The 10,383-nt window shown below is 40.1% G+C and overlaps 2 pseudogenes; one reads left to right on the top strand and one right to left on the bottom strand.

The window, feature by feature from the left end:
• Window positions 1-1,724: 1,724 nt before the first annotated feature.
• On the top strand, window positions 1,725-3,858 carry LOC146450959 (uncharacterized; annotated as a pseudogene).
• Window positions 3,859-6,854: 2,996 nt separating this feature from the next.
• Window positions 6,855-8,307, bottom strand: LOC146450958 (uncharacterized; annotated as a pseudogene).
• Window positions 8,308-10,383: the final 2,076 nt, after the last annotated feature.

Raw genomic sequence — 10,383 nt, 5'->3', positions numbered from 1 at the left:
GCCTATCGACGTTCCCGGTGGGAATGCAGAGGCTATTTACATGAACTGTTTGGGCTTTTGAAATAAATACAAAGATGATAATAAATAAATCACTTTATTGAAGTACGAGTATATATTTTTAGCACTGCTGTACTAATTAAAGGCACTGTAGGAGACAGACCAGCTATTTGTAAGGCTGGAAGCAAATTCTTCTTATGGCAAGGATTGTTCTTGCAGCCGTTTTTTAGATGCTGGTCACTTTCAACACGGCGCGTCATTTTTCAACAGTGTCTCAGAATGGGATGTGCGAGAGGTGTGGTTTAATGGTTAGTGCCTGGACTCTGGATTAAGTGGTCTGGGTTGAAGCCCTGGCCAAGGCATCTACTGCGTTGTGTTCTTAGGCTCATGGTATTTCTCTGCCCAGGTGAGGGTAACCCTGAGATGAGCTAGCATCCCATCCAGTGGGGATAGAACTACTTTCAGTCGCTTCATGCTGCAGAAACTGGGATAAGCTTCGGCCTGATGGGCTACTTGGCTCGAAGGCAGACTTAAGAATGCAGTGGAACCACTAATGGGTCATGAAAAATTAACAATGCACATACATGAACAAGGGTAGCAATTGAACAAGCATTTGGCGTGTGGAAACGAAGGTTTCACCTGCTACATTCTGAGATTAGGATGAAGTCAGAAAAAGTCTGCATGATGATTGGAGCTTGTGACGTTTTTGCACAACATAGCAATTTTCAGGAACGAACCTCGGGATGGCCATGCTGAAGCTGATGATCAGCCTGATCCTGTTTGCTATCATGGTCCAGAAGATGGCAAGGTCATCAGAGACCACATTTGTAATACTTTTTTCTGACACTTCTTGTTGATCCCTATTTCTTAAAGAAACCAGCTTAACTGGGTTGTTGCAAGAGACTGTAGTAGTCCAAAACCCCTCAACTGTGCTTAATGATATAAAAATGGGAGTGACTGAGATGACCCATGAACTTCAATAATTTAATTAAAGGACCACTATCAAACCATTACGTTATCTGAAAAGTACAAAGATTTGTACATTTCCAAGATCTGAGAGAAATGGTTCCATGTTTTGGCTTTGAAAAGTTCATGGAGATCACATTTGCAACACCCATTGGAAAAACAACACGCAGTATGTGTAACTTGGAAGTTTTATTATAAAATGCTTGATACGTAACTTTTTGACTGACCATTTTTAACACTGACAACACTTTTTTTAATTTTGTAGAACGAGTTGTTCACTCAAAATATACATACATACAAACATACTTTATTGGCTTGTCCCCACCGGGCTTTTCAGAGTCACTTCAAAATTACATAACTAAGTACAAGACAATAATAACAGAAGATAAAGCTAGTGGATTAACTAAAACAGTCATTTTGCGCAAGTAAGCGCTTGAACACTGTCATGGAAGGGCTAAGTTTGAGCGAAGGCTGCAACTCATTCCAAATAGAGGTCACTCGATATTGAGAGGTCCTTTGGCCGCTAGCAGTGCGAAAGAGTGGTATGTTCAACAGTTGAGAGTTTCTGGTATTCCTTGTCGAGACGGTGGATCTTCTGACGAGCTTAGATGTCAAATACTCCGGAGCACATCTCGTAATGCACTTAAAAACCAGAACAGCAAAACGAAAATAAAGTTGTTGCCTGATTGGTAGCCAGCGAAAATCTTTTAGCAAAGGGGTTATGTGATGTTATGTTATGCGCGATGGTTACCGGTGTATCTTGCAGACATGAATCAGCTCGAGTCGAAACACCCCAAGGTGCATCAGGAGTTCATTGCTGGGAATCATTCTATTAGCCGCTCTGGTCAGCCATTTTCTCAAGTTTCTACAGACATGGCTCTTGAATAGTCCATCAACGCCGATTCAAAGTCAAAAGGTGGAATTGTTGGGATAATGCAAAGTCCAGCAGCCCTGAACAGGTGGTTTCTAACTGCCCACGAGCGAGCGTCAATCACCACAGCTCTGAAGGAAATGTATGGACTTCAAGACAGCGACAAAGTCCCTCACAAGGAAGCGGCACCAAAGAGGGTACAGCGGGATGAGGATGACGTCAGGAAGCTGGTGAAATGCTTTACCTCAGGATTAATGACCAACCCTTTCAGTGAAGATACAGAGTCCATTGTAAACTTTGCCACCGGCATCGTTCTACCTTCAGATGTTGCAGAAGGTCTTGTGAGTAGTACGGAGAGAGGTCGAGAGCAAATGACAACATTTGTAGAGAAGCGTGTCAACACAAACGTTGTAAATTTTTGGGACCCTGTTCCAAGCTTGAAAGTAAAGACCTTCAGTTCCATGGCAAAGAAGGTGAATGTCAAGGCTGCAGACGACAAGCTCATCACTGTTAAAGCGGACAGGGACCTCTTTGGAAGGCTTCTCATTGCTGGGAATGCATGGCGCATAAATCTGATGGAGGTTCTGAGCTACGAGTTGTCAACAGTGCCATGTTCGCTTGCATATCAAGATGGAAGCCTTCGGAAAACCATGAAGAGTGTTCTGTTATCCATCATTGAGAAAGAGGTCAGTGTCGCCCCTCGCCTCCCTGTGTCATCACTAGAGACCGCCTATATCCTTGATGGAATGGCCATGGTGCAGATGACCAAGTCTGGCGGAGCAAGCACATTTGGTGATCTGGCCTTGAAGTATTTTACCATATTTACAGCGCCACTGTCCCTTCACAACTCCAACTGTCTTGAATCTCACATTGTCTTTGACCAGTACATGGAGACCTCAATTAAAGCCGGAGAGCGATCAAGGAGGGGAGAATCTGCTGCTCTTGAAGTACAGATAGGTGGTCCTTTGACTCCAGTGCCCAGGCAATGGGGAAAATATATTTCCAACCCTCAGAACAAGGTCAACCTTTGTGACCACTTAACGAAATCACTGTGCAAGCTTGGACAAGAAAGGTTACCAGAAAACAAGAAACTGGTCATCGGAGGAGGTTTAAAGGACGGAGAAAGATGCGTAATGATTACAAGAGGCCAATGCTGTGATATGCCAAATCTCAAGTCTGACCACGAGGAGGCGGATACCAGGTTACTTCTTCACGCCAAGTACGCATCCACTCCAGAAACACGGATCGTCATTCATTCTCCCGATACAGATGTTCTTGTACTGAGTGCAGCTCATTTTGACCGTCTTGGCTGCAAGGAACTGTGGTTTCGTACTGGCGTGAAAGATTGGCTCGGACTAATTCCAGTACACAATGTCTCACAAGCATTGGGTCCGACCATGTGTGATGCTCTTCCCGCCCTCCATGCTCTAACTGGTTGTGATTCCACAAGCTCCCTTGCAGGCATCGGGAAGAAGAAAGCCTGGGATGTGCTAAGACGCAATTGTGCTCACCAGGACAGCTTGATTCTCTTCGGACAGACACAAGAACTAGATGTCACAACAACCGCCAATGCGAGCAATTCGTATGCGACCTCTACCCATCCTCGAACAGGACACCAAATGTTGCTGACGAGCTGAGGTATCTTCTCTTTTGTTTGAAGAAACAGAAAAACGAGATGCTACCGCCAACCTCAGTCTGCTACAGCACATGAAGCGTGCAAACTATCAGACATTTATCTGGAGACACTCGCTTGATGCTATGCAAGATCTGAATTCACCAGAGGGACATGGATGGGAGAAAGAAGAAGGCATCTTGAAACCAGTGCTAATGACGAAAGAGCCGGCACCGAAAAGTCTGCTGGAGCTCACTAGCTGCCAGTACAAGAAATCGGAATGCCGCACTAATTTTTCTTGTAACAATGCTGGCCTTTCATGTACGGAATCCTGTGTATGTATGGCAGATGAGAGATTTATTTTATTTTATTTATTTATAAACTTCGCCAGAGGAGAAAAAAAACAAAATGAAAAACCTCTGACAGGAGAGAACTCACAGAACGATATGTTCCAATAACGAGACCCCTTGTAAAAATAAAATCACATCATAATAATTAAGTATTGACAAATAATTAACAGCACATTTTAACTAATAATACAGGTAACGATCTGCTTTGATGACATTTTATGCAGACACTTTTGAACGTTTGAGGTACTGCGGGATCGTACACATTTAAAGTCAAATCTAGGTAGTATGCTCTCAAATTAGTTTTAAATACATCTATAGATTTTGTATTGTCCCTCAAGAAGTCTGGAAGTGTGTTAAATGCTCTTGAGGCTCTTGAGTAAAAACTGTTCTGGAACGTGACAGTCTTAGCTTTAGGTATATCTAGTAATATACTCTTAGTTGGAGCAGAACGCCTGGTAACTCTAATAGGTTGAAATATCTTAAAATTGGTGTCAGAACTATTAACAATAGATTTATAAGTGTAGACTAGATCCGAGTATTCATGCCAATAGCACAGAGGGATAAGGCCTGTGAGTGTTAGTCTGTTTTTATACGAGATACCAGTCCTGTAGGGTAGTGAGAGTATATATTTAGTTGCACGTCGTTGTATTCTCTCGATAATTTTGATCAGTTTGACTGACTGCGGGGCCCATACTTGTGAACTGTACGAGAGGTTGCTCATCACTAAGGCTGTATACAGTGCTTTGCGAGCAGATTGATTTTTGACCTCAAGTGTCGACCTACGAATAAAACCCAGCATCCTATTAGCGTTAGAGGCAGCCGCTAGTACTTGACTGTTCCATTTCAAGTCCTTACATACTAATATCCCGAGATCCTTTTGAGCATCAGTATGTTTGACTGGTGTATTTTGAAGTAAGTAAGGTGTTTCCACTAGATTGACATTTCTCGTTGTAGACATCACTGTACATTTAGACTGGTTGAGATCCATCCTCCAATCATGACACCATAAAGTGATTCGCTCGAGGTCTTCCTGGAGTAGTCGTCCATCATCAGTGTTCGTGATGGGACGGTAGCACTTGGTGTCATCCGCGAATAGTGCTACGGAACTATTGACAGTGGCTATGGCCAGATCGTTGACATATATTAGAAACAATAATGGCCCTAGGATGGACCCTTGAGGTACTCCAGAGGGAACAGGGAGAATGTTTGATGTTTTACCGAGAACAGTTACTTTCTGAAATCTAAAATGTAAATAATTGGAGAACCAGCAGAGGAGACTGCCATTGATGCCAAATAGTCGTAGCTTTTTCAGGAGAAGCTGGTGGTCAACTCTGTCAAAAGCTTTTGCAAAGTCTAAATAGATGGTATCAACTTGCACTCGTTTATCAAGCAGCTCACCAATTTCATTGAAAACTTGAAGAAGCTGCGATGTGGTTGATTTTCCCTTAAGGAAACCATACTGTAGATTGTGAAGCTGGCTAGAAATGTGCTTAATAAGATGATTGTATACACAACGTTCCAAGACCTTTGAAACAAGAGGTAATAAAGAGATGGGTCTGTAGTTGGATACTTCACCAGGAGAGCCATTTTTGTGGATCGGGATAACATTTGCCACTTTCCATACAGCTGGAAGTTTACCAAGCTGTAAGCATTTGTTGAAGATTGTACACAATGAATTAGAAATGCACGGTGCACAGTTTTTCAAAAGTTTCGCTGGGATCTTATCGGGACCAGTTGCTTTGTTCACATCTAACACACTAAGGGCGTTGAGAACCTCGACAGGAGACAAAGAGAGCTGAGAAATTTGTAGCGAACTATGTGGTTCAAGTAAGTTGGATGCTTGAAAGTCCTCATACTCACTGGTTGAGCAGGGTGGATTGAAAACTGAGTAGAAATAGCTGTTAAATAAGTTTGCAACATCGACTGGTTTGTCCGCTCTGTACGATTCATTGGAACGAGTCCACGTCACTTTGTTAGGGACACTGGATTGTTTAGTTGTAGACTTGAATGAAGACCAGAACTTTTTGGAGTTTGATTTTAATAGATCAGGAAAACCTTGAAACCACTCTTTGCGCTTTTCAGTTAACAATTTTTTAGTTCGTTGTCTTAAAGCTCGAGATGCCAGAATCCACATGGTGCACCATTATACGGCAGTGACAGTGAGAGTGATTCAGATTGAACAAGCTGATATTCGGCAAGCGTAACAGTCAAATACAGCTTCTCATAGATGTTTATAAGGTATTAAGCTCACTACGTGTTCATTTGTAACCTTCATTCCTACGTTGTGGAAAAATGTTTGAAAAGAAAAGTAGTGAGGAAGCATGTGTCATCACTCAGGATTTCAGATTCTTTACTGTGATTTTGTAAATAGTCACATAAATGTCACGTGATCAATCATGTGACACCAGATGCTGTGAAAATAAATAGTGTAACTCTAATTCAGTAGTGGTTCAACTTCTAATATGTCGTGATTGACTTTGGCCAAGAAATAAGGGAGAAACGCGTATTACTTTATCAGCCTCGTTTTCATGTTAACTCAAAACCTGAGGGAAAGCTGGAGTTATAGCCAAATTGTGACCTAGAAATGTATCCTTGTTAGATGAAATGATAGAAAATAGTTAAAACTGAACAAATACAATCATTGAAACCTATAAATTTCACATTTACGATTCTAAAGCAATGGAGACACCATTTTAATTTATTTCTAGACAATATCTTGGCCTTATATTAGTCACGTGATCAGTCACGTGATACGTTTTATTGACACCATTGCCTCACATAGCTTTATTTCATTATTAGAATGGTTTACCAGGAGTTTGTGATAATTTTAATCAATAAGTAAAGAAGTAAACTCTGATAAGGGAACTGGCCTCGTTTTCATGCTAATCCCGTGGGGTGCGCAATAAAACATTCTCTTTACTCGGAACCCATACCACAATTCGACATTACAAACTAGCTGGCATTAATCAGGAGGTCTTGTTCCATCAAAATCCGGTTTCAAACCTTTTCTGACTCGTGGGTTGAACGAAACTCAAAATTTCTGACCCTAGCTACCGGACTAATACACCTCCAATCCTAATTTTCTCTTTTTTAAAGTCAAATTTTCTCGTTAATGCCTTGAACTGCTGTTCAAGGACATCATCATGTGTAATTCGTTTATTCACTTTCCTATTCTTCTTTAATTTCATCTTCAACATTTTCATCCAGACTTCTGTCAATATTGGACAAGAGTTCGGCAGAAACAGTAGCACTTTCAATAGGTAATGTAGCTTCAGAGACTAGAGAGAAAAATAAATTTATATCAATTAGTATTAATACTATTTTGCCTGATTATAATCACTTAATGATTGTAACAATGTCATTTCCAACACTTCCAATCGTAAGGCACCAAATCTATTTCTACAACTTAGCGAGTACAGTTGCTCCATCTAATTCAATAGAGCTACCTTGCATCTAGTTGTTAAACAACTTGCCAATTTGCTCAGTTTGTATAAGTGTACATGTACAAGGATTTGACCATAATTGAATATTCAAATTTAAGCTTAAGCTTTCAACAGAAGCAATTATTGCTATTCATTTAGTATAAGCTAAATCTGCTAAAATGTGGTTCAGTTTAATGTAAACTTCTAAAAAACCAAAACAAAGTTTCGTTGTCTTCGTGACAACATTGTCAATTTCAAATGTGGAATGTGATGGAGCTTTTACAGTAAACTTAGAATGCGATAAATTTTTAGTAATGAATATAAGCTTAATCTTAACTAAAAAAAAGACTTGTCTTTTCCACGCACGTATCCAGACTTTTCATTCGGTCAGAAAAAGTAAAGCGGCTGTCAAATCACGTAGAAAACGTGACAAAAAAAAAACGTGGCAGGTCGACTGTGTGCAAACACAATCACATGAAAAGTTTTGTAACCTAGAAACAACCATCAAGCTGCTGAAACCTGGCGTGTCTTCAAACACTTCAATAATTTTTTTACTTGAAACACTTGGGGGTTTTGGCGGCGGCCCTCCTCCAGTCTTCTTTGACTCTCTCTTGAATTCAGAAAACTCTTTTTTTCGCGGTACTGTGAAGGTTTTTCCACTTGTCCTTCACCTCGGACACCATACGGTTTGCTGTTCCCACTGCATTAACAGCTCGCCTAATTTCTTCCCAGATTTCTTGTTTCTTTTTTTTGGTGACATTCTTTGCTGGTTTTGACTGAATAGTTTCAAGGTGTTTTTTTTAACATTTTCAGTAATCACGCCAATTTTGTAAACGGAAAAGTTGGGTTTTCGTTTTCTTTCTTTTGCTTCAGAGTTGATTTCTTCACGTCCCGCGACACTTTCCGCCATTATTTTTTTCCTCCAGGTACGGCCTTCACATCCTTCTCTATGTTTTTTTTTCGTGTGTGTAGCCGCGAAGCTGCGAATAACTGGTTTTACTGGTTTAATCTGAGCTAAATCGGGGGATAGTTAATCGAGGATTAAATCTGCTTTAAGGAACAGCTTTTTATCCCTGGATTAGTTATCCCAGGAATAACAATTTTAATCCAGAATAAACGCTAATCATCGGTTAGTTTTATTGGCTTTTGAACAACTGGGCCCTGGGGTTTTGTGTCTTGAAAATGTTGGATCTGTTGATGTGCTGGAGCATTAAATGCTAGCACTCTTTGCACCTTTGTGGGTCATGTTTGCAAATGAAAGTCAAACCAGTGAACACCTTTTGCACGTGATCGTTTTAGTGGACTCAGGGTAAACATACTATATGATGAACTGCGCACAAGGGTTCCCGTAGTAATACTAATATTCTCTGGGTTTTGGCTGACACTTCATGGGGTCAGAAAATAATGAACTTCCACATTTAACAATAGCATCTGATGTATCAGTCTTCCAGTAGACACAAGGCTTCAACACAGAAAAACAGATAGCATAAGGAGCTACTGTAGAGCTTTTTGTTATGGTGACACTACATGTAGTAATGTTTTCAATGCTAGGTGGATCTCTTGGCAAAGTGCTAACAGGAAAATCATCTAAGTTTTGTGTTGGAGTTTGACTGGCCGGAAAACTTGTTTGTATATTATCGTTGGCAACTCTAACTGAAGACTTTCTGAAAATAGCGAAAAACCAACCACTAGAATGATTATGTAAAAGATCTTGAAATGAGGTGTACGCTTTGACTGAGACACACATACCATCATATATACCCACTGAGTATCAGCTGTTATAGCCACTGTAAAATGATAGCTTGTACATCTAACCAAACCTTGAAGGGTGTAATTTTGATCCAATACATACATAGTAAGTATAATCGATCAATACAATTTGATGACAGTTCTAAAGATAAAAATGTTGGAAGCAGAACAAAATGTTGCAACATTGAGATATCGCCACAATGCCTTTGACAGATATCACAGTAAAGTGCAGCACTACTAGGCAATGTAGCCTCAGAGACATAATTTTCAAAATTTCTGTGAGTCACGTTCACGGAAGTTATGTAAAGTACAAATATACTTGTCTCCTTTTCAATTGTATTGTCACACGATGTACAAATCGATTGGTCAGTCTGTTGGATAAGAAAAAGTGGTTTTAACTCAGGTGTCATCACACCAACTGTATTCAAAGTGAATATGTCACTTAAGACAGCATCATCAGACATACTACCAAATGAGTTGCAATGCTGTCTTAAATACGCCCACATTGGTTCTCGAATGGCTGCCATATCAATTTCTGAAGCATAAAATCTTCTAACTGAAGACATGCCTCATGTAAGACTTCAAAAAAATTCATTTCGTTCAATATGTCTTATAAAATCTTTAAAGATTGCATAGTTATTAACTATGCTGTTAACTTCACTGTTAAGTTCAAGAAAACAGTCTACTGCACATGAAAACTTTTCTGGGCGAGTAAAACAATAATTCATGAAATGCTGTCTTCGGTCGTTTGCCTCCGTTGCCGGCTGTTCGATGATCGAGGTGACATTATCTGTTCCTTAGGTACAAACTTGTATATCCCCAAGTCAGTATCCGAAAGTTAATACAGATAGATTCAAGAACTCTTACGTTAATCGACTAATTTTTAAATACAATTTGGCTATGTAGGTACTTTTTACTCAAAAACTCAACTGCCAGTGTGACATAAGATATGTATTTTTTATCTTGTGAAGAAAAGACTTTTATTATTATTATACTTTTTATTATTATTATTTTAACACGATGGTGAAAGTCTCGCAACGTTTTGCAACTTAACTTCCCTCGCAGTTCAAGGATGTAACTTCTTTCCCACTAGCCTCTAAAGCGGTGGCTCAATAGGAAACTTTATACTGGCAAGGACCATGCAATTTTCAGAAAAAGATGCGTTGCCAGCGGTCGTTGAAAATCGCACCTGTAGCCACTCTTACAGAGCCTAAGAGTCAAGGCCATACTTTGCACGTTCAACGTGCTTAATTATTTCTGCAACTTTTGGCTGTTATTTTCTCAGCCATCAGGTTGCCTGTGGAAGGGTAGCCAATGTGAGTTTAACCTCGAAATGGTAACGCAAGAAATTTTTGCAAAACTAGAGTTGGAGATGCATGGCAAAAAAACTCAGTACTGGGGATGCCTGGCACACTT

The sequence above is a fragment of the Pavona decussata genome, unplaced genomic scaffold (assembly GCF_977016875.1).
Source record: "Pavona decussata unplaced genomic scaffold, jaPavDecu1.1 SCAFFOLD_416, whole genome shotgun sequence".
Taxonomy (NCBI): domain Eukaryota; kingdom Metazoa; phylum Cnidaria; class Anthozoa; order Scleractinia; family Agariciidae; genus Pavona; species Pavona decussata.
The sequence above is the reverse complement of the archived record's forward strand: the minus strand, read 5'-3'. Positions and strand labels throughout refer to the sequence as shown.